Source organism: Heloderma suspectum, chromosome 3, assembly GCF_057233095.1.
Source record: "Heloderma suspectum isolate Gila_16-S chromosome 3, 16-S_ref, whole genome shotgun sequence".
Classification (NCBI taxonomy): Eukaryota; Metazoa; Chordata; class Lepidosauria; order Squamata; family Helodermatidae; genus Heloderma; species Heloderma suspectum.
This window is the reverse complement of record NC_139460.1, coordinates 313,266,863-313,292,373: the sequence shown is the minus strand read 5'-3', so window position 1 is coordinate 313,292,373 and position 25,511 is coordinate 313,266,863. Positions and strand designations below refer to the sequence as shown.

The 25,511-nt window shown below is 44.3% G+C and overlaps 1 protein-coding gene across 11 annotated transcripts in view; it reads left to right on the top strand.

Annotated features, from left to right (window-relative positions):
• TBL1XR1 (TBL1X/Y related 1) overlaps positions 1-25,511 on the top strand; it is a 244,353-nt gene that overhangs the window by 87,554 nt on the left and 131,288 nt on the right. For 10 of the 11 annotated variants that reach the window (XM_084847512.1, XM_084847518.1, XM_084847514.1 and 7 more), the window contains one exon: positions 24,342-24,406. The exons of the other annotated variant lie outside the window; for it this stretch is intronic. The gene's annotated coding sequence lies outside the window, so the exon portion shown is untranslated. The remainder of the gene's footprint in view (positions 1-24,341; positions 24,407-25,511) is intronic. 11 annotated transcript variants of the gene reach the window in all.

Here is a 25,511-nt window from a genome sequence, read left to right as displayed (position 1 = left end):
GTCCCTGAATCTGAGAGTTGGAGCATGCTATTACACACCACTGCAGTTTTTTCCAGGTTAGGATGATCTTTCATGGCTCCATAAATGATGGTTTATGGAGCCAGGAGTGAGCATCTTAACTGAGCATTCTCTCTTTATTTATTACATTTATTTATTTATTTATTTATTTATAAGATTTATAAGCCACCTTTTTGGGAAACACTCCCAAGGCGGTATACAAAACTTAAAACCATAAAATAAAGTAAGACAGTGATAAAAAACAAAAATGAAATAGAATTTAACAATGAAAACCAGTAAATAGAATTTAACAATGAAATAGAATTTAACAGTGAACACCATATACAGAATGGCAGCCAACAAAGTCCTGGTTCAATTATAGGCCAAGATAAGCAAACAAGCATTTAGGACTTGCTTGAAAGTCTGTAATGATGGGGGCTGGCGGACATAAATCGGGACAGAATTCTACAGCGGGGGGGGGGGAGGCACTGTTCCTCATGCTTGCCAGCCTAGTTGCTTGGACAGGTGGACACATAAGCAGGGACTCCAATGTTGATCTCTTAAGTATGGACAGATTGGTATGGGTGAAGGTGGATGATGGGCCAGCGTTTCTTGTTATGTCCAAACCAGGGAACTCTGATGTAATACAAGGGATAGAGTGCCAAAGCCAGCACACAAAGAGTGAGGCATATGCACTTGGTCCTGGTGCTCATTCCCAAGTCCACAAACTAGAGGTGGGGTGCCTGAAACCTGGGAGTCAAATGGCCATCCGGAGTTTCCCAGATCTCCACACCCCCTTCCCTTAGCCCCATCCCCTTTCTTCTAACCACCAGTTGTTTCCTGGCTTTTGTGCATCCCCCCCCCCCTTTCTGTTAAGGTTGAAATTCTTCTCCTAAGGCTTGTTTACTGGCAGTAAGAGCTTTAAGCTACAATATGTGGGTAGTTTTTTTTTCTATTTCAGCTCCTCCCAAGAGCTTCTTAGAAATTGGATTTGGATCTCAGGTCAAAAGTGGTTCCCCACCCCTGTCATAAACCATGGTTTATACAAGCGGGAAGGACTGTCCAAATTTTATTTATGGAGGGAGCAATCTTAGGTCTCCTAGACAGCATCTGGGTAACATAGGATATTTTGGATTCCTGGATCCGAGGCTGGAGACAGTGCTCTGACCTCAGAGCCAGGAAACCAAGCTCCCTGCCCCCTCGCTTGAAGCTGGCGCAGAGGGAACTGCACCAGCTGCTTCTACGAGCTTGCAAATGCGAGCTTGTAGAGGGGTTAAAGGGGGCATGTCGGTATGTAGGTAGGGGAGGAGACTGGGGACGCAGGGATCCGAGCTGTCCCCAGCCATCCCCAGCCTCCTTCCCTCCCCCTCCCCAAAGCCACCGTTAGATGGGCAAAAACGCCCATCTACCTAAAATGCAGAGCGGGAGGTGCGACACGCCTCCTGCACTGCATTGGATACATGCAAGCCTCCAAGTTCAGAGGCTTACAAGTACCCATGGCAGACCAGATAGGAATCCACCCTTATTTGGTGTCTTAATTTTTTTTTTAAAAAATGAATGCAGCTGTTGTACTAGAACTGCATGGGACGATCTATTCATTGCCTGCCCTCCTGGCTGAGCAGGGATCTTGCGGGGAGGAGGGAACCTCATGTGATTGACCAAGCTCATGTCGTTGTGGTATTTATACACATGCTACAGTGGCATGGGGTGACATGATGGGGAAGTGATTTCCATGTCACTTGAGCAGGGGAGGGCAGAAGGTAGATCGTGATCTACTGATCAATTTCTGTGGTGATCAGCGTGTGTTTCTGACTCCCAGTTATTTTAATAATAACAACAAATGAAAAAGACTTCTCCACCCTAAATTCAGTTGCTGAAATGAAGAATGCTGGGCGGGTGGGGGTAGATTGCAGATTGAAAGAACAGTGGGCTCAGGTCTGCTATTGAGCATATGCTTAGAAGTCCCTTGTTCCTTAATTCTAAGTGTCTGTCTGCCCCCTAAGCACCTATTCCCTCCCCCCTTTCATTTGGGCCCAGTTGGTGGATCTTGGGTTCTAGCAAAAAAGGAAGTAATTCTTGTAAGCCTGCACTTGAGATATGTAAATGGGACCAAAGCGAAGTCTCTCACAATCTTCTTGCATCCATACAGTAGTATATTATTTGTTCTGAAGTGCTGGTGCCTTGCTGGGAATGGAAGGGGCTGTATACAGAGCTTCCACCAGAGCATGGGAATTATATTTGGCATAAGTTTGATTCTAGAAGTGCAGTACAAATCCTCAACCGTTTTGAATCCAAATACCAGCAGCTTCCCCAGCTACGGTTGTATCTATTTGTATACCATCTTATTATACCTGTGCCCAGTTCCAAGTTTTAGAAAGAAATACTTTTAAATGAAAGACCAGCTGCCTTGTTTACACATTACGTTTTTACAGTGGGGAGTTTTGAACTGTAGGAAGTACTGCCAAGGTTGTTTTGTTTTTTTTTTAACTTTGCCGCTGCACAGATGTTACTCTCTTTGGCATAGTCTGTGAAAACCTGGTTCTTGGACTTCAGCTCTCTTCTCCCTCCCCAGCTGATTTAGACAGCATAGGCCTGGCCTTTTCCTGCTGTAAGCACTTCCAGAATACCCACTAAAAGGCTTCACAGATGTGATACGCTCCCTCTGATGCAGGAACATTTTGGTAGATATTACGTAAACCTAGGCAAAGTTCAAGAATAATACCAAGTTTTATTCTTTCAGCGTAAATAGAAAACATCATTTGAAGGTACCTTTTGTCATCTCTTCCTTCTCAAATGGTTAAACACCCCCCCAAACCTTGCTTTTTAATAACTTTTGGTAAATTATGAGGATATTAATAGAGGTAAAACAAAATATAAGTAGTATATACTTATAAGTAGTAGTATAAGTAGTATATAAGTAGTAAAAAGAAAAAACGAATTGTTAAAATGAAATAGATTGGGTTGTAAAAGTATCTTCCAGTTCAGTCCTATGCAGGTTTATGCAGAAGTAAGTCCCACTGAATACAGTGAGGCTTATTTCCAGGTAAATGGGTATTGGATTGAAAACTTAATTAAGAACATTAAGATCTTGTAACTCTCGTTCAGCAGGCTAAAAGTGTCATGTAGTGGTAACCATTCTTGGACTTGTGTTTTCGATGATGTATATGACACACATGGCAATAAAAAGTATGAAGCCCCAGAGAAAGTAGTACAAAGCGAATATGTAAATAAGCCTTAAACTACATTATTAAATGAAATTAGCAAGGTAGCGCCAATATGTATGTACATAGTCAGGTGGTTGGATTAACATCCTGTAATTCTGGTTAGTGACTCTGACACATTTTTTAAAGCACTGTTGATATATATGAGATATTCTTGACAACTTAAAAAAAAATCTTCACGTAGTATAGACATCTGTGCTTGTGTACCATATTTTAATTTAATTGTGACAGAAAATAGCAAAATGTAACACAGCCAGTCATTAATCTATCTTTGTAGACATAAGTCTGTACCGAAGGAATTCTAGTTAAAAAGTAGGACGTCACCATAGTGTGCTCAACGTGTTTTAATTCTTTGGAACAGCCATTGTGTGGAATGGGGGAATTTTAAAACAGAAAATTAGTAAATTCCAGTGGGTTTCCAGAATGTATGTTTCATTAATAAAAGTATTCAAGAACACAGCCTTAAATACCTATTACAGTGTCCTTAGATCTTACATGCTTATTAGAATAACCAGGTTTTTGGCTGAAGAACTGGGTAAAAATGCTTTAAATAGTACATTAGAAGTATCAATATTTGTTTTTAACTAATGCTTAAGGAATTCCACCCTGTTGATTTTTTCCCTCGATTTTGAGGGTTCCAGCATACTGGAATTGTTAAAGAGCATCGCTGATAATGTTAGAATCCATGGTTCTTCCAGATTTGTATGTCTTGAATTTGAGTTGTTAGTAATGATTGCATATACGCAAAACAGGAAGGAAGAATGGCAATCATTACATTAAGAGTTGAATCCTAATTTGCAGATTCGTCGGCTGGAAGGGGTTTGGATGGGGCAGAAGTGCTTCTGTGCTAGCGGAGAGTCTGCGTCTGCTGCAGAGGCCCCAGTATGCCTGTGGAAAGCTCTGCTAGATCCCAAGCCTGTTCATTCCCCCAACTGATTTCAGGAACAGGCCAACTATGCCTGGCAGGAGTTCATGTAGTTAATTCTTTCCCATTGGTTTTGGAGTGAGTGGATTCAAAATAAAGATCCGCCATGCCCACTGGGTCTGCTGCTCTCTCAAACTCTGGGCTGTGTGTGTGTGAGAGAGAGGGAGGGAGGGAGGGAGAAGGGTTTGATGCGGGGTGTGTTGGGTCAACAAGGAAGGCTACAAGATTTCCTTGGGACTGGGCTCCTCAGAATGCCCCACTCTGCTAGGGTTTTCTGCAAGGTCCCATGAGGATGAGATCTTCTTGGGTCTCGCTCAGGCTGAAACTTGGCAGAGAGACTTAGAGCTGTAGTACACTGTACCTGCAACACAAATGCTCCTGAGAATAGCTTCCCCAGGATGAGGGGTACCCATCTTGGCTGTAACTTCTAGAGCTACTTGTGGATTTGTGCAATGAGATGCAACAAGTCTCTCCTTGCCCATGAACCCAGGAATTGTGTGCAATGCACTTTCTACCTTTGATTCTTACAGTTTAGCTTTCCTCCTTTCCTCCCCTCTTGGTGCCCTTTGAATATTCCTGATTGGTGTAATTTTTGTTGTCTGCATGGAGGAGAACTATATAAGATTTATATACAATGCTGTAATGAGTCATACTTTTCTTTTCCCTCTCAAGTGCTTATAAGTGTATGAATAAAATCTATGTGTTCAACAGCCCACGTCCTTTCAAAACATGCTGTACCAGATAACTTTGTTTTTTCTTGGTGGTATGTGCGTGCCTCCTGCCTCCTCCCCCAGGCTGTGTATCTTTTATGTCTTGCTTTTCTAGGATACTTTGGAACGTGACGAATCCAAGGTTAGCTGCTATATTAATTGCAGGTTAAATGAGTTTAGAAAAATAGAATGTCCCTCTTGGTAGCATCTGGTACAGTGTACACCTTCTACCAATTAGCGGCAAGAATATCCATCACAGCAAAAAATAAGGTTGTGTAATCCTGTTTCCAATGAACTGCACTATGGAAACCAGAATAGAAAGCAAGCAAGGTGAGAATGTGAGGGGGATTGGGCTGTCAGGTTACCATGGTGACAATATATAGGATGGAACACCCATCACCCGAATGCTCAACTGCCAATTCTTTTCGTAGGTGTGAGCTTTGGTGATGAATATTTACTGTGTGTGGGCCAATATTTGCTGGAAACATCCTGTAGAATTTGAGTGGCAGCTTAGTAATTATATTATATTATTGAACACACATGCAGACACAGGCATCTGATGGGGTTACCCCCACCCCCCACTCAAGTACACATTTCAGTGAAAACTTCTTTAAGCAAACACCGGATTTATTCTGTTATGGTTTCAGCCCTTTTGTCAGATTTCCTACATAATTATCAGACCCAAGCACATCCTCTTTTCTCACACAACTTAAATATTAGCTTTGCTCAATCTTTAAAAGAAAGGAATATATAATACATAGGTTGGCATGCTCATAGGAAGTGGGGAATTTTCCCTCCGGAAATAATAATCATAATCTTTTAAAGCAACAGCATAATAAATGTGGTGGTGGATGAAACCTGCCTATTTGCAGAGCTCACAAATGTAATACATAACAGCAATTGAGCCACACGTTTGAAGATTTTAAGTGGGGTTTATTGCAATCAAAGCAACTTTCAATTCATTATTCTGCAGTGGCTAATGTTTTTCAGTGCAACCTCTTGTAGTTGAACTGGTGATGCAGTTCGCTGGGGAAACATGTTCAATTTTCATGCTTTATTATGAACTCAATAGCCACGGTTCTGTTCTAACACTCTGAGCTTTTTTGACAAAGGGTGGTGCAGCGCTAGAAGACTGGTAAGGGCCATTGCTTCATTGATACATGTTTTGAATTGTATCTATCTCAGGTTCAAAACTGGATGTCTTCCTGAGGCCCCTGCTGCCTTTCAGAGCAGACAGTATTGTGTCAGATCATCCTTCCCCATCTGGTGCCCCCCAGATGTTTTAGACTACAACTCACATCAGTCTTAGCCAGCATAGCCAAAGAATGCTGGGAATTGTCATCCAGAATATTTGCAGGGAACCAGGTTAAGCAAGGATGCATCACATCATCCTTCTTGACCATTGGCCATGCTGGCTGGGGCTTTTGGGAGCTGTAGTCCAACATATCTGGAGGGACCCAACTTGGGGAGGGCTGCTTTAGATAGATTGAGTCAATAGAAGGCAGCTTCACATATTTTCCTAGTTTTCTTACACGTTGCTTGCGTGTTCAATTTGTTCCAAATATTCATTTAATATATTTGAAATATTTATATTCTTCCTTTGTGGCCCAAATGGGGACCCTCAAGGCAGCTCACAACAGAAGGTTTTTGCTAGTTTTTTTTTTAAAGAAAACAATATGCACTCAATACAAAACCAATAAAATCAAGCAAGCGTCGCACTGTATATCCAAGCTATCATATCAATAGAGATGGGCAAAGACTAAATCCAGCCAAAGACCTGGTGAAACAAAGTGGCCTTCGCAGCATGCCAGGATGCCAATGAAGAGGGAGAATATGGGCATTTATCTACTTGCACTTGGTTAGGGCATTGAACTATGGCCTGCTTTCTGTGGGGAGTAGATCTGAGAGGATTGCTTGTGCTGGATTGTATTTTAGGAATGTTGTGTGTGACAGCTAAATGTGCTAATTAATGGAAGTGGAATGCAAGATATGCTTTCTGAACTTCTGTGTGTGTGTGTGTGTGTGTGTGTGTGTCGGGAGGGGGGGAGCATATTTTGAAGTGAATTCAAAATATGAAGTGAGCCAGAAACCTCAAAGAAGTGGCACTTGCTTTGATCACTATGGTCCACTTGTCCACACATACCCACCTTATTTATTCCCTCTTGTCAAATGTTGGACAGCATCTGATAGGGACAGTCGCAATATACAGTGGGGCATGGGAGCCTGCCATTAGGCCCAGGGGTAGGCACTTCCTGCTGAAGGGATGGTGGAGGATCCTCTAGGGTTTCCAACCCCACTGCCATCGGCTTCCTCGGCCTGCCTGCAAAACTGGCTTGTCTCTCCACAGCTGAGCCTCTTGTCTCTTTCCAAGCACGAGAAATAGTAAGAAGTGTAAGGTGTGAAACATGGAATCTGGCAACAGGGCCCAGGTGACTTGCGTCACCCTGACAGTGGTTAGAAGGGAGTGTAGCTGGTCAGCCTAGGTGAATCGGGTAACCTGGGAAGCCAACAGACGGTTCTGCTGTTACTTTTATATAAGTTGGCAGGGGAATCTCAGAGCGGGGATGGCAGCAGGAGATACCCTCCGAGGGGATTCCTCCAGGGGTGGGACTTAGAGCCTAAGCCCTGCACCCTGGAGGGACCTCAAGAGGCTCAGCAGGCTGGGCAGAGGTTCTGTACCACTGATATAAGGTGACCAAGGTGTGACTGCTCAGTCTGAGCAACTTCTTGCTTGAGTTGTTGTTGTTCAGTCGTTCAGTCGTGTCCGACTCTTCGTGACCCCATGGACCATAGCACGCCAGGCCTTCCTGTCCTGCGCTCTCTCCCGGAGCGTGCTCAAGTTCATATTCATTGCATCCGTGATGCTATCTAGCCATCTCATCCTCTGCCGTCCCCTTCTCCTTTTGCCTTCAGTCTTTCCCAGCATCAGGGTCTTTTCCAGGGAGTTTTCTCTTCACATTAGGTGGCCAAAATATTGGAGCTTCAGCTTCATTATCTGTCCTTCCAATGAGCACTCAGGGTTGATTTCCTTTAGGATGGACTGATTTGACCTCCTTGCAGTCCAGGGGACTCGTAAGAGTCTTCTCCAGCACCACAGTTCGAAAGCATCGATTCTTCGGCGCTCAGCCTTCCTTATAGTCCAGCTCTCACAGCCATACATTACTACTGGGAAAACCATAGCTTTGATTAGACGGACCTTTGTCGGCAAGGTGATGTCTCTGCTTCTTACTATGCTGTCTAGGTTGGCCATAGCTTTCCTCCCAAGGAGCAAGCGTCTTTTAATTTCATGGCTACAGTCACCGTCTGCGGTGATCTTGGAGCCCAAGAAAGTAAAATCTGTCACTGCTTCCATTTCTTCCCCTTCTATATGCCAGGAAGTGATGGGGCCAGATGCCATGATCTTAGTTTTTTTAATGTTGAGTTTCAAACCAGCTTTTGCACTCTCCTCTTTCACCCTCAACAAGAGGCTCTTGAGATCCTCTTCGCTTTCTGCCATTAGGGTGGTATCGTCTGCATATCGGAGGTTGTTGATAATTCTCCCAGCAATCTTAATTCCGACCTGTGATTCATCCAACCCGGCATTTCTCATGATGTACTCTGCATATAAGTTAAATAAGCAGGGTGACAATATGCAGCCTTGTCGTACTCCTTTCCCAATTTTGAACCACTCGGTTGTTCCATGTCTGGTTCTTACTGTTGCTTCTTGACCCTCGTACAGGTTTCTCAGGAGACAGGGAAGGTGGTCTGGTACTCCCATCACTTTAAGAATTTGCCACAGTTTGTTGTGATCCACACAATCAAAGGCTTTAGCGTAGTCAATGAAGCAGAAATAGACGTTTTTCTGGAATTCTCTTGCTTTCTCCATGATGCAGCGAATGTTGGCGATTTGATCTCTAGTTCCTCTACCTCTTCTAAACCCAGCTTGTACTTCTGGTAGTTCTCGGTTCGCATACTGCTGAAGCCTAGCTTGTAGGATTTTGAGCATCACCTTGCTGGCATGTGAAATGAGCGCAATTGTGCGGTAGTTTGAACACTTTTTGGCGTTGCCCTTCTTTGGAATTGGAATGTAAACTGACCTTTTCCAGTCTTGTGGCCACTGTTGAGTGTTCCAGATTTGTTGGCATATTGAATGCAGCACTTTAACAGCATCATCTTTTAGGATTTTAAATAGCTCGGCTGGAATACTGTCATCTCCGCTAGCTTTGTTGTTACTAATGCTTCCTAAGGCCCACTTGACTTCACTCTCGAGGATGTCCGGCTCAAGTTCAGTGACCGCACTATCATGGCTATCAGGGACATTCAGATCTTTCCTGTATAGTTCTTCTGTGTATTCTTGCCACCTCTTCTTAATCTCATCTGCTTCTGTTAGGTCCCTGCCTTCTTTGTCCTTTATCATGCCCCTCTTTGCACAAAACGTTCCCTTGAGTTCTCCAATTTTCTTGAAGAGATCTCTAGTCTTTCCCATTCTGTTGTTTTCCTCGATTTCTTTGCATTGTTCATTTAAGAAGGCCTTCTTGTCTCTCCTTGCTATTCTCTGGAACTCTGCATTCAGTTGGGTATATCTTCCCCTTTCTCCCTTGCTTTTCGCTTCCCTTCTTTCGTGAGCTACTTGTAAAGCCTCATCAGACAGCCACTTTGCTTTCTTGCATTTCTTTTTCTTTGGGATGGATTTCGTTGCTGCCTCCTGAACAATGCTACGGACCTCCGTCCATGGTTCCTCAGGCACTCTGTCTATCAGGTCTTATCCCTGAAATCTATTCCTCACCTCCACTGTATATTCATCAGGGATATGATTTAGGTCATACCTGAACGGTTTAGTGGTTTTCCCTACGTTCTTCAATTTAAGCCGAAATTTTGCAAGAAGCAGCTCATGATCTGAGCCACAGTCAGCTCCAGGTCTTGTTTTGACTGACTGTATGGAGCTTCTCCATCTTTGGCTGCAAAGGACATAATCAATCTGATTTCGATATTGACCATCTGGTGACGTCCATGTGTAGAGTCGCCTCTTGTGCTGTTGGAAAAGAGTGTTTGCTATGATCAGCATGTTCTCTTGGCAAAACTCTATTAGCTTTTGTCCTGCTTCATTTTGTACACCAAGGCCATGCCTGCCTGTTATCCCGGTGATTTCTTGACTTCCTACTTTAGCATTCCAATCCCCTATGATGAAGGGGACATCTTTTTTTGGTGTTAGTTCTAGAAGGTGTTGTAGGTCTTCATAGAACCGATCAACCTCAGCTTCTTCGGCCTCAGTGGTTGGGGCATAGACTTGAATTACTGTGATGTTGAATGGTTTGCCTTGGATTCGTACTGAGATCATTCTATCATTTTTAAGATTGTACCCCAGTACTGCTTTTCCCACCCTTTTGTTGACTATGAGTGCTACTCCATTTCTTCTAAGGGATTCTTGCCCACAATAGTAGATATGATGGTCACCTGAATTAAATTCGCCCATGCCTGTCCATTTGAGTTCGCTGATTCCCAAGATGTCAATGTTCAATCTTGCCATCTCATGTTTGACCACCTCCAGCTTACCTTGATTCATTGATCTGACATTCCAGGTTCCTAAACAATATTGTTCTTTACAGCATCGGATTTTCTTTTCACCACCAGACACATCCACAGCTGAGTGTCCTTTCGGGTTTGGCCCAGCCGCTTCACTCTTTCTGGCGCTACTTGGAAATACCCTCTGCTCTTCCCCAGTAGCATATTGGACACCTTCCGACCTGAGGGGCTCATCTTCCGGCGTCATATCTTTTAGCCTTGTGATACGTTCCATGGGGTTTTCTTGGCAAGAATACTGGAGTGGGTTGCCATTTTCTTCTCCAGTGGACCACATTTTGTCAGAACTCTCTGCCATGACCTGTCCGTCTTGGGTGGCCCTGCACGGCATAGCTTATGGCTTCACTGAGTTACGCAAGCCCCTTCGCCACAACAAGGCAGTGATCCATGAAGGGGATGAGTAGCTGTGTGGATATACAAGCAACGAGCTGTTCAAAGTGAGGAGACTCCTGTGACTTGCCGACCCTCTGCCTGTCTCCCCCCTCTCATCTTTTGATCTGGTTGCCTCAGAAGCAGACCATCAGCCTTTCTAGGATCAGCTTCCTTCTTGTGGCTCATTCAACTCTCAGCTGCTGCTTTTGGACTTGTCCTATGCCTGTCCTGCACCATGCTAATTTCCTCTAACCCCACTGGGCCCTGATTGAAAGGAACAGCAGTGCATGGCTTCCCATGGTGCCACTGATTTTCTGAGCATGGTCTTTACAGCTGCTGGAGCCCCGGTACTGCTCATTCAGGTGAGCAGCTCCAGCTTATTTGGTGTATTTAGGAAAGTGTCCTCGCCTTGCTCATCCTCCATCCTTCTCTTCCCTTGCCCTAGGTCCAAAACTTCTGGAGGGAAGGCCCTAGGGGCTTGAATAGGATCTGTTCATGTTTTACTGCAGTCGGAGAGTTGGTGGACAAAGAGAATAGATGAAAGCAGGACAAGGGAGAGGCCTGTATTACATTTTTGGGGAAATACCTCTGCTCAGCAAAGCAGGAAGAAAATTTTTCAAATTCCCAGATACCAGCATGCAGTTTTTTAGGGATGTAGTTGACCAGATGCTTGGGGGGATCCAGCTCATTTGGATGCATTTTAAAATTATGTTTAAAAACAATAATCTTCAGAGTTTCCTGCAGTTAACTGAGTGAAAATGAAATTTGGCAACATTCAAAGATGTCTGCCAGGGACTATAGTATACAATGAAAGAGCAGTGAAATGGAAATGTTGTAATACCGATATCACTGCAGCACTAAAGGAAAAAAAGAAAGATGACATCTGAAAGAATCCTAATGGAACAAGAAAATACGAAATGCTGTCTACCTGGGCATATCTCATGTTTTAGATTGTCTTTCATAAAAATTGGCATCCCTCAAAAACGATGCTTACAACTTAAAAGCTAAAAGTGAAAATTGGGAGATTCTTGGAGCTGCCAAAGTATCCTTCTCTACCCTTCTTGCAGTTTTTGATGAAATGATACTATTTTCATCCAATTCCTTCTAACATCATGTGGCTTGTGGATGTGAGTGGAATTTCATGCACAAAGATCAGTTGCAGTCACTGTAGGATCGAGGATGCACATTGTTTTCTGCCCTGAGGGCGCAGCAGGTGTTTGCTGAGGTGGCAGGGGCTGCACATGTCACCTGTCCATGCCACTCTTTCCCACACCTCTCTCTTGCTCTCAAATACAACTCTTGCCCAAGAGTTTTTCAGAGGTCAGGCACCTGTTTTGATCAGATAAAACCAGCACTCCTTCCAGAAACTTCAAAACCAGACCATCCAGGAATCCTGGCTCCTAGCCCTTCCCCTTTCTCTAATCCCTCTCTTGCTGAAGGATCCTGACATCTCTCACCCTGTAACTTGGAACTTTTTCAGGGGAGAGGGTGGACAGAATAAGATGGGGGAGGGGGAAACCCACTCTAGGAACAGGCTGTGTGGTTCCTGCCATAGAAGCTCCTTTCCCAGAATGTCCTAGGAAGCAGGCAGGACCCTCGATAACTGCTTCCTAGGATGCTCCTGGGACCCTCTTGTACGAGATGTATTCAAGGACACTTTGTGCAGAGAGCCTGAGAAACCTCAGGTATTATGGGTCGGTCTTACTCCTCCTGAACCAGGGCCTCTCTTTTTGGCCACTCTGTAGAGTAGAGTAGCCTTGCACAACCTGGAAGCCTCCAGATATTTTGGACTACAGGTCTCATAACCCTCAACCACTGGCCATGCTGGCTGGAACTGATGGGAGTTGTAGTTCAAAACATCTGGAGGACACCAGTTGGGCAAGGCTACGCTAGTGTGTGTGTGATGGAATGTTAGGGGCTGACTTTTATAGCTATGGACAAGTGAAGTACTTTTTATTTATTTATTTTTACGTTTATATCCCTACTCCCCACCCCCACCCCATTGGATACCTAGCTATAACTGCCAATGACATAGGAAGACTACAGGTGTTGCACTCTCCGTAACAGTGTCCCTAAGTGCATAACGTTTACTGTGCCTTGTATAGATGAATGGCTTTACTTCCTCTGAGGATAGGCAAAGTAGTGGGAGCTAAACCTGCTTCCTGCCCATGGTGAGATCACGCCGTTAGAACCACGTGTACTCCTATTTGCATAGCCTCATGCTGAGTTCTGTTCATTACTCATGCAAGAATGTGACAGAAATTCAGAGAAAGTAGAATGGAGTATTAGGAACGGGCTTGTGTATGTAATACTTATACAGTGCCATGATGCACACGGAACTTTTACAGAGTACCATAAGCAAAGGAAAGATGGCTCTTGCCCCAAGGCAGCATTCTGAAGGTGTGGGAGAGATTTCTGGAGGGGGGAAAAGTAGGGTGGCATCTTCTCCCAATAATGCTCCTTTGAACAATGCTGTGTGATGATAGCATTACTCAGAGGGGCATTCTGGAGGGGTGGGGTGATAGTGGCTGCTGAAAGGAGTGTGCTGCCTCCCTTTGGCCCCATTTCACCCCCCATCACCAAAAATAGCCCCCTGTTTCACTCCCTGCAAATGGGGAGTAGAATTTTGATTTAGCCCTAGGTGAAAATGTGAATGCAAGTGAAGTGGGTCTTTCCACTGAGAGGTGGTGGATGTAATAGCTTAGCTTAGGTAGCTGAAATAAGAAGAGGACATTGCCCACTCCTTCTGACTGAAAACTAGGTCTAACAACCAGAAAGGGAGAGGAAAGGGGAAATTGTGAGAAAGATTTCTGTGAAAATCCCTGGTCTGTGGCTGTTACCGCAAGAAGAGTTAAGAACAGTTAGCATTTGCCAACCCCTAAAATACAGTTTTTAAATAGCTCTGTCCAAAAAAACTGTCAGCCAGAATGTCTGGAATTTGATGTGTGTGTGTATACACACACACACACACACTTTAAAATACCATCGTATGTAATAGAACACTCCTGTAAATAGCAGAACTTCATATGGAAAAGTGTTACAACTAAAATTGTCCTAAGGGACTGAAGTTGAAAAATCTTCTATAGTCTCTCTACTGCATGGATGATCGTGAGATACTGTTCCACCTTCTCTCCAAAAAACTACTGAACCATCTGATCAACATCCTGTATAGCAAATGGGAAAATATCAAGAATTAAATCTCTGACCTTTTGCTGTTGTTGTTCAGTCGTGTCCGACTCTTCGTGACCCCCCACAAAAAACCAAACTTCCACACAGTCATGCACCTGGCAGACATTCTCCAAAGAAGGCAAGTCATCTATTTTAAGCAGTTTGCTTCCTGAAAGAAAAAGAAAGAACCCAAACTATGCAACCCACTGTATGCCTCCACTGGCCACAGCAGGGACTCTTTGAACTTGCCCAACAATGTTGTTCATCTATACAGCCCTACACTGAGCCAGACAGAAGAGTATGTTCTTTCTTAGGACCTAACCTTCTGCCCCAGCATATGCAATTCTGTGGAAACCTAAGGCTTTTTTCTTCCATCGAATACTCAAGGAATACTTCCACCGTGACTTCAACCAGTGCGCTAGCACATAACTCCGACATCCCCAGCATACTACTGGATAGTGTACTAATACACCACAAACATCCTCTCAGTGCTACAGGAAGAAGGATTCTGCATGGACCCTTCCAGAGATTCATCACACCAGGTTAGATTTTTCCATAATGTTTTAGCTGCCATGTCCAGGCAGAGGTAATCTGCAAACAGCATCTTTTATGACTTAGCCGTGCAGAAATTGATGCCATCCACAGCCTCAGAAATAATGCTGACCTCATAATTTAAAAATGCTGGCAAAGGAGGAGCAGTTGTCATTGGACTACGTGTTGGATTACGTGACAGGAGGCTGAGAGGCAAGTCTCAGACACCACATTTTACAGGTCCCTATCCAGAGACCCCACCAAGGAACGCAAAAGGAACTACACAACCTGTTAAAGGAATTTCCTATGGATGTGCAAGACAAAATCTATACAGACACATTGAAGGAACCTCAACCAGGTGTCTTCTATCTGCTATCCAAAATACACAAACCAAACACTCCTGGGAGCCCCATAGTTTCAGCCATTGGTACTTTCACAGTTGTGGTGTATGGGTATATCAGTGTCTCTCAGGTAGAGGAGAGGTTTTTGAGGATGGGGGCTGAGAAAGCGTTGTTCTATGTCAACCATGAAGATGTTAGCATACTGTAGAACCATGCAAACACCCATGGCAGTGACAGGGATCCGAAGATACATGTTCTCATCAAAGCTGAAATAATTGTGGATAAGTTTTAATTTTTGTAAGCTGCCTTGTGTCCCAGTACTGATGGCTTGTCCATCTTTGTGGGAGATGTTGGTGTAAATGGTCTCAACATCCATGGTAGCTAGGATGGTGTTCTCTAGGAGATTGTCAATAGATGGTAGTTTCCTTTGGAACTTCTCTTTGACAGGCCTTGGGTGGTAGGCCTATACTTGCTTACAGACAGCCCCTCAGCCTAAAACTGGTACTCAGAAGTAACAATTGGCCACACAAGGAGGATTCTCTCCCTCCCTCCCTCAGATTGTTGATGTGGCAACTTCTGGATCTGGCTGCTGTCAGAGACCAAAATAGTAATTATTGTAAGTGGGACTTGCGACAACATGTTGCAGTATATTCCTACATCCTAAAAGGAGTGCTTCTGTTCAAAGCATCAGCCACCATGCCCTTCTCCAAGGAGGCCATTCCAGATATCCTCTTTTTCATTTTTCTTTTCCAACTGACAGTTTAACATTCCATGGCTATTGAGCATGATCAGTCCTTAGTGGTCTCCCAAGCATGCGGGTGTCTCCAACTTGTTTCTCAGCAGCCCTGTTTTGGCTCCCTATTTGTTTGGCCTCACCACCTGAGTTCATTATTAGAGGGAATTATTTAGTTTCAGTGTATATCCTACCTTTCTATCCATGGCACTTATGGTAGGTGAAAGGGTCACTGATCTGAACCCACTTAGGTTCCATTGCAGCTTATATGGGCAATGCACTGATGAATGGTACATGATGCATTTGTTTGTCTGCAGGGGAGTGTGTATATTATGACAGCTCTGGTTACTTAGCTTGATCTAGAAATCTTGTAACTGTTTTAGGCTGTGAATTGCTAGGACTTAAACTCGGGGTGCCTTTTGTCTGTCAATCAAGGAATTTGTCTTAAGCTTTGCTCCTGGCAAGCCCCGCATTTTGGCTTTGCAGATCTCGGGTCCTAGCAGGCTGGCCAACCTCTGCAGAACCTGGCTGGCTGCTCAAGGAGCCTCTGGGGAAACAGCAAAAACACGAGAATTCTTTGGCTCCGACTAGATAAAATTGGTATTGGATGGACTAAATGGCTTACATATGAGAGGCTAAGAAAGAAGTAGAATGTAAGAGTGGGAGGCTTCATGTAAATAACTCTAGTCTGTGTTTTCCTTGTTGCAAGTTTGCAGACTTGAAGACTTGTTGAGAGCTCATCCGTGTAAGGGGGGGGGGGGAGAGGCAGAAAAGATGCCAGATTACAGAACTGGCAAGTGTAATTCACCTGTTCCCTCAAGCTCTGTTTTGTGTGTGTGTGTAATGATCTACCTCCCCTCCTTTTCTGTGGTAATTCCTTGGTGAACTAAAATTACACTGCATGCACCTTGTAGATATTCCTCACCTGGCAGAATGTGTGATGTGGATAAGTTTTATATAAAAAATGTGATTGCATGCAAAACCACGCAGCTGTTGCAGGTCTGACTCCTATTTTCCACCTCTTGCGGTGTAGAACTTGCTAAGAATTTTTGTCCTGGCTTGTGGAGTGAAAGCCACTGGGTAGGATAGACCCATTGAAATGAAGGGCACTTAAGCTTAGACTAACATTGGATGCAGCCCAGTGGATATGACCCTGAATAACACATTTGTCAGTCTCCTCCCCCACCCCCGGGTGGGCGGGCTTTGCTTACTAGGATCAATTTCAAAAAGTGTTTCATATGGGTCAGTGTATAAGCACAGTAGGTTTCATATTTTTTCGGAAGACACTTGTTACCCAGAGTCCCAAACTAGACATGAGGTATTTTATCCTTTCCTGTGAAGAAAATCCAATAGCCAGCTTTGGTGGATAGAGCTAGGCCAGTGTCTGGGAAACATTTACCACCAAGGGACCGATGGCTTAAGACACAGGGCAGCTGTACACAGACTTGTGATTTCTTGGTTCTAGTCCTTGCAGCTCTGCAGGCTCAGAAGGGAATCTTTATTCATTTAAGATTATTCTTTTAGGGTACCTTTTAAAGGCAGGATCCTCTCAAGGCAGTTCAGAAAAAAAGCAATACAAAAATATGCAAAACAAATAGAAAAGCAATACATATTCAATAACGTGCTATAAAAGGAGATAACTCCAATAAAAACTGCCACCCACAGATTATGGGAAGGCCATTGAAAATAAGTGGTTCTTCAGAGCCTTCCAGAAGACTTGCAAAGAAGGGGCCTGGCAAATCCCTGATGGAAGCTGATTCCAGAGGTGTGGGGCCACCACTGAAAAGGCCCTCTCCCTTGTACTCACCAGCCTAACCACCCCTTGGCGGTGGGCAGGTGAGAAGGGCTTTTGCTGCTTCCCTCAGAGTGCAGGCGAGAAGGTGGTCCTTCAAGTAGCTTGGACACAAGCCATTTAAGGTCTTAAAGTTTAAAACCAGGAATTAGGCTCAGAAAATGGACTGACATCTAACACAGCTGGTGCTGTAGTAGTATCAGATGAGCAGACCGCCCAGCTCCCACCGGTATCCAAGTGGCTGCATTCTGCACCAGCTGAAGTTTCTGAACCATCTTCAAAGGCATAAGGATGTTCAAAATTCATTTGTGTGAGCTGCCCAGAGAGCTTCAGCTATTGGGCAGTATAGAAATGAAATGAATAAATAAATAGTACAATAAAATTTACTCTGGTGATTGGTAGTCCAAGTGAACCCCTTGGATTGGCCAGGCCCATGATAAACTCCAGGAGGCTGCCTTTGCCTGGCCAACAGAATTTCAGGCTTTGGGTTTCTGCTGCTTTCACTCCGTTGCACACATAACAGCTCCTAACTTCTTCAGATCTGTGGCTGCCCAAGGCGCTTGTCCTGACAAGCTCAAAGTAGCAGGTAAAAACTTCCTGGATTAGAAATTTGAATGGAGTATATAGTTATTGGCAGAAGAGTTGTAGATGCAATCTTGCCACTGGACGAGGTAGACATTTGTCTGGGCTGCTGAACTACACAGTGTATTTTGTGGTAAGCTTCTGGGCGTAATCACTAGTATATCCTACAATTAAGGCAGTAATATTTCTGTCTAATACACTTCAAAAAAATCTGGTAAAAAAGCCTGTTTCATTAATATATGGCAGATTACAAATAGTTACATTTTTCATTGCAAGTTCACAGTGTCTCTGTCGCCTTAGGGAATCTCGGGTATTAATTTACAGTTGTACAGATTAAACAGGTAAAGTCAGTGAGTAATGCTAATGTGCAACATCATTTCTTACTGCCTGCGTACATTTTGGCTTTTGTGTGTGACTCTTTTCTTGAGGAAGATGTGGCGACGTCATAAAACATATTCCAATTTTGTTAATATTCCATAAACCAGCATCAGACATGAGATTAGATGGAGGAGGAATGACAACAACAAAGCACAGTTCTAGATATAAGGGAAGAGTGAACCAGCCAGTAGCTGTCAGAGTTCCAGACTGCTAGATAGATCCTTTTGACCAGGCCTGTCAAACATGGTGCCCTCCCAATGTGTTGGGCTGTTAATTCCCATCGTCCCAAGCCACATAGCCATTGGCCTTGCTGGCTGGGTATGATAGGAATTGTAGTCCACTACATTGGGAACACACCATGTTGGGGAAGGCTGCTTTTGACTGAATGTGCTACATGAACAGATACAATTTTCCCCTATCCCTGTAATGGCACAGCGAAAATCTTTCCCACGGATTATGGATGAAAGCACTGATCTTCGTTAAAATTCTCCAGCTTTGAAGGCATGGATGTCTGGCAGAAGGGTAGATCCTTGGGCTATGCAACTACTGCCTTTCCAACTCTTTTTCTTGACCCCCTCCGACTTCTCATGGGTTGGAATGACCCACAGTTTTATACAGCTGTCAGACACATTATGCCCACCCTGTCTGAATGAAGCCATACCCACTGGCACCCCTAGGCACAGCCCCTGCCATGGTGCACTCCTAAAGCCTCCTGAGGGGAGGTGGCAGGTATATAACTGTCCCTCGGCCTACTAATCTTCCCAGGCTTCAAACTGTACCAACAACAAAGCTGTGCATTTTAAAATTTAAACGGACATAATTAAATTAATTATAATTAGTCCGGCTGTTTTAAAATCAACTAACAGTGAGGTGCTCCCCCCCCCCCAGGGTCCCCTCAGCAAACATCCCAAGTTTCAGGTGTCTATGTTTCATGTTCTTGGTGCTATCGTGCGGACAGACAGAAGGACATACATCCTCTTTTATAATTATAGACATGGGTGCTCTGGCTCTGTTGGCTTGTTTGCTGGGTGAAAGGGCAGACTACACTTCTTGCAGAGGGTGGCATCACAAAGTGCCCCCTCCCTACCACATAGTAAGTAGACAGAACTTGCTCACTGTCACGCACCAGGGCAAAACCCCTGTTTTGCAGAAGTATGAATGTTCTGCTTCATACAGGGCTGGTGATCCTGAGGCATATATGTGAGAAAAACAGCTTAGAGCTTGTAGAAAGCCCTGGAAGGGATGGCTTCTGCATCAGTGTGAGCCTCTGCAAGTTAACCTCCCACTCTTTACTGATGCCTTTTGATTCTAGGAACTCTGTGTGTTCCAGTGCTGATGACAGTGGGGTGGTAAATCCGCTCCAGGTTTCAGTCAGAACTCTGAAGGAGCTATCCAATGTGCTTTGCACTGGTGTGTTCCATGGGTGTGTTCTCCCCCCCACCCAACCCCTTCTGTCGTGAGGGCGGGAAGTGGTCGTGTGTGTGTGTCGTCACCCAGCCCCCTCAAAAAGCTGGATTACGTTTGTGCTGTCTCTGGATCTTTAAATGTCAGTTGATTTGCGTGTGACATGAAGCCTTTGCCCTGTAATGTGGAAGAGCCTCTTGGCTTTGCCTCTCATTGTCATCGTGAGAACATTCACATCGGATTGTAGGGAGGCACTGGTGCTTCGTGTGTTTCCTAGCACCAGCATTGCTGCGATGTGGCGTTTGGCAACTGTGAGAGTGAAGAACAGCCCTGTCCCCCAACCCCCAGGTCTGCTCGTGTAAATGCTTGATTGGAATTTATTTATGCCAGGGCTCCTTCAGTATGTACCAGCTTTTCTGGATGGCAACCTCTGCCCCCCCCCCTTGCCCTGTTGAGTGGCACAAGAGTCTCCATTCAGAAGTGGGGGGGGCATGGCACCCATTTGGATCCAGTCCTTACTCTTTGTCATAAAAACAACAAAAAACAGCACTTCATGTTTAACTTCATGTTTCGTAGGGGCTGACATGACATGGTCATCTGCCAGTTTCCTCTTTTATATTCGGTTCTTCACTATGGTTTTGTTTGCTCCAGAATGATGTGTGACTCAAACAGCTTGCCTCACAGAATTTCAGTTCGAGGAAACCTTTGATGAATAAACTAATGTGGTGTCTCTCCCTCCCCTCCCTCTTCCTGGGATTGAGATTACTGGCTTGTATCCGGAGTCTTCCTCCTGCCCTTCTGTCCTCAGAAGGCTTCTGATCTAGTGGGAAATTTCTGCTGGTAGAAGAGGGAGCGAGGCAGTCTTTGTCAGTTCCCCCCTTGCCCTGTAGTCCCCTGTGTCTTTGAAAATCTTCAGATGGGTGGGGGATTCTCCAGAACAGCATGAGAGGTGGTGCTTTGGGCTGAAGACAGAGGGGAGGATTTGCAAAGATTGCTTTTCCCCACCGTCCCACCAGCTAGACTGACCTCCATGGAACTCTGCTCAGGGAGTACTCCCACTGGTGAGGATGGGAAACATTGGATCCTTTTGAATTGATAGGTTACTTATTGTTTCCCTATAAGGAATTATGCAAATGCATCTTCCCTCCGCTGCATCCCATACTTTTCGAGATATTTTACTTTGTTGCAGGCCCAGATTTCTCACGCAGGCTCTCATTACTATTCCATGGCAGACGTTCTTCTGAGTGTCGTGGTTCCCGAGAAATATAGCAGAATGTTCTGAGAGCATTTGTTTTTCCTTATAAATTACTCTTTCAGAGGCAGCTGCTCAAAGCAGTGCGTGGGCTTCAGTAGCTGAGTGCTGATGCTCATAAAACCACTGTTGAATCTTACACATTCCCACAATTATGCGCACATGTCTTACAATTGATTTTTTTTTAAATGGATCATTTAAAATGTATTACGTTTCTTCACATTACAGCATAAAGACGGATGTAACCCTTTAACCCTCCCCAAATATATATCCATACATGTTTATGTGTTTCATCCTTAAATTGGTATGCAAAGAGCCTACTGTACAATATGGTCTTCGGGTCATTTCACATATTGTGAAGCAGCAAGCCCAAGCTCGCCACCAAGTGTACACAGAATAGGGGTCTGCAGCCAATTGCTGCTGCCTGAGGAGTGTACCTGTATGATATACAGGCCTGGAATTCGCACACAGCACTCTGAGGCAGCTGCTGAAACCCAAGCATCCTGGCAGAGTCCACTGCTGATGCATGTGCTGAGTGCCCCTCCCCCCAGATTTTTTTTCTTCTGGTCCTCTGGGTTGGTGCTATGCAGCTGAGAGCTGCCATTTAAATTTCCCACAGTTCTCTGGAGAGGTGCAATGTTGAGGGCATTGTGGGAAATAAAATGGCAGCTCCCAGCTGATTGACACTGATTTAGAGTCCTGCTCTTGCTGGTGCCAGGTCATCCCACCAGGGTCAACTGATGTAGGAGGCATCCCACTAGAGGGCTCTTTGCAAAGGATTCTGTCAAACCTGGAGCTGGCCATGATGGTATTCATGTGTTTGTCACATCCACAGGTCATATTTTCAGATTATGCTTTCGAACATCTTTATTGTGCACCAATTTTGCTGCTGTGCTAGTGGGAATGACCGCTAGCGTAATGGGAAAGAAGTGCTTGCTAGAGCAACTGGAAACTACCGCTTCTGGAATGGGACAAGTCAGCAGAGGTAGCGGAAAGGAGCGTCACTGACTTGCCCCATTCCGGAAGCAGTAGTTCCTTGGATTGTGCTAGCAAGCCCTATTTCCCCATTCTGCTAGTGGTCATTCCTGCTAGCACAAAGTGTTTAGAGCTGTTGAATTGCCAGCATCGGACTGCCCATAATGAAGTGGCCATTACATCCAAATTATGGAAATACACAGAGGGTGATGGAAGCTCATATAGCAGCTAGGTTTGGTAAGTGCCATTTGGCCACATTTCATTGCCAGGCACGATTTGCAATCCTGTGATACGTTTCTGTGTTTATATTGGCTTTATACAGTTGTATCATTGTAGCTGGCTCCTTAAAAACCCGGTCGATCTTTTGGATGACCTGCATATTGTCCATCGTTTTTTCCTAAGGTCTACTCTTGCTTTGTTACCGCTCCACCTGCTTCTGTCTTGGCACTTTTTGACCTCTGCTGATGGAAGTTGTTACTGTGAAGTAGCATCGATCCATTTTAATGAAAAAAGCGGAGCCTCTTGGGATTCTCTGGCTAGAGTTCACACAATCACTTTGGATGCCCCAGTTGAATCAGTATACCACTAACACAAAGGATCATGGTATTTCATATATAAGAAATTAACACTTGTTGGATGATCCAATTCTATATGAGTGCTGAAGTGGCCGGTATCTGAAATGGTAATACTTTAGTCATTTTTAGCTAACCTTGCTCTGTACCTATTTCTCTCCTACTGATACCGGAAGGAAAAATAAGGAAGTGTATTCCCTTAAGGGCCTTCCTCTCCTCTCCTCTCCTCTCCTCTCCTCTCCTCTCCTCTCCTCTCCTCTCCTCTCCTCTCCTGGAAGAAGAGGTTACAGGTGAAGAAAAGGGAAAAGCAACACTACAAGAAGATTGGATAAATGTGAAGAGTGAACTTCTGCATGGGTGGGGGTGATCACCAGACAGTTGGATTTGTACACAGCCACTATTTGTCATAACAAGCAAATAAAATACCACAAAATTAAACCAGGTGTCAATGTAGCCCTCTTTGTCTCATAGAAGGAGTTACTCAAAAGAATGTCTCTCTCTCTATTCAATGCTTTCAAGTCCTATATGAACCTGCCTATGTGCTATCGTAGCTGTGGCCCTGTTTGAAGCGTTCTCTCTCTCTCCCCCCGCCCTTTGGAGATTAGATGGGTGGCCACCAGGGACACATCCTCTTCTGTCATAGTGCTCCAGTTATGTAACACCTCCCCAAATTTTCACCTGACACTCACCCCATTATCCTCCAGATGCCGGGTGAAAGTTGGCCTGTTCTCTCAAGCTTTTGGTGGCATATAGTTATGCAACTCTGCGTGGTTTCCCCCCTATTACTAATGCTGATACTGTTCCTGTTAGCATGGGTTTTTTTACCCCCCCCCCAGTGTTATTTTTTACTTCTGTATTAATTGTGAATGTTAAAATCACCTTGGAGACTATTGGTGAAAAGGCAGGGTAGATATCTAATACACAAACGCACATATGATTGCAACCTTGGTCGTGGGAGGCTAATTTAGGTAGGTTATATCCATCCAGAGTGTCTCCTCTTAATGGTGATTTGCACGTAAAAGAGAGTTCTCGTGATAAGTTCTCCTAGAACTGCTATCATATGAGAAGATTGTTCTGGTGTCTACTTATTTAGAAGAGCTCTGTCCCAACTTTCTTCCTTCATGGAACTCAAGGTGCCAGAGATGGGATTCCCAGGTGATCTCCCATCCAGGCACTGTCTAGACCCAGATCTGGTTATGATTGAAAATATAGTTATTTTCCCTTGATGTTTTTCCCCTGCATCCATTACTGCAACTTCCGATGAGAGGGTGAAGTTCTAGCTGTGTGGATAAAACCCTGCCTGGGGAGGCATTGAAGCCTCAGCCAGTAGTGTTGTTGCTATTAATTGGAGCAACTTGTCCTCCATAGGGAATGAGATGATGCAGGCTTTTCAAGTATTTTAGTTGATTTGTTGTGGTTATTCCAAATCACCTGAGTCATGTAGTTTCCTGAACCAGGATTTCCAGGAATTCAGTGATGGTGCATCATGACACTCCCCCCCCCCCCCCGTGCTGCAGATTGAAGATTGGGTCTGCATTGCCACCATGCTTCTCTTTAGCCTATCTTAATCTTGAAGATAATCTCTTCTAAATTATCATGTATTAACTTATGGAAATTAGCAGTTGCCTTTGTTTCCATCCTTGGAAAAGGGAGAACTCGAACATCGTTTTCTCTCTCAAAATTCAGCGGTGAAACTTTCATCCTTCCTTTTACAAATCTTCTGAGCAATCTGGTCTCACCACTGTTACAGTATGGTGTGTTAACACCTTATTTACATTTTTAAGTGTTATACTATTTTTCTTTACTGTTTTTGTCTTTTTCTATTCCAGTACCATCTTCCTGTGACTGGAGGCTCCTAACAGGAAACCTTCCACTCCTCAATGCACTGCCAATGGTAAGTACAGTTAAATGCCCTTAGCGTGGTTTTGTGTTTGAGCTGGCCTCAAATAAAATTGTCCATAGTATGAAAAGGAGAAACACACATCCTACTTACCAAAGGAATTTTTAAAATGTACGTCATTCATGTTGGCATGTATGGCACCCTGTTTTGCTATCAGACAGTATTTCAGTTAATTTGACAGTCAAATCTGACATCTTGTAAATGAATTTGGTAGCAGTTCTAATGTTCCGTTTTGACTAGGCTGAAGCATCATTACTTCTAAAAGCGAACTCAGGTGATGAGCACTGGCTTAAACTGAGCCAAAATGGGGCCACTGAGAAACAAGAGGGCAATATTGGTATGCTCAGGGCAACGCCACATTTTGCAGAAGTACACCCCTCCCCCAAATCCCAACTGGGCAAAAAATGCCCAGTAGCCACAGAAAGTTGAATGTCAGTTGGACAAGAAAATGGGAAAACCAGAGGAAGAGAGGTGGGAATAAGAGTGTAATGCCCTGTTTGAAGGGAAAGGCTGGCTGGAACCCTGAATGAGAACACGCCTGTTGAGCGGAAGAACAGACTGCAACAGACTGCAACATTTGTTGTAGTTCTCACTTGTTAGGATGCTACTAGCCTGCCATTCACACCAATAACGTCAGAGAGCTGCTTCTTCTTTTACCGTTAAAAAACCTACCTGACAACCTGCTGCTGCTTTCTCTGGCTCTTGACTCTCCTTGCTGCTGTCTCTACCCACTTCCCTTCCTCCTTGCAACCTCCTGGGGGTGGGGGAGGGATTGGCGAAGATGTAGCATGGTTGTGGTTTATTGTTGTTGTCCTTAAAGGTTGCCCAGAAGCATGGATCTGGGGCCAGTGGGGACTGGGAGCCATTTGGGTGGGTGGAAGTTCAATTTCTGTCGGGATGAAATGTTCTCAGCAAATTTTAATGGCCTGCTCTTGGATCTATTCAACATTGGAGCAGGGAAATGTCTCTTTTAAAAAGAGCAACCGAGTTTTTATAACTATGACGTGTGTTAATGAAATGGCTAAACACTCATTTATTTATTTATTAGATTGATTAGCCGCCCATTGTCTAACCCCGCTCCCCATTTTTAAATGACAGG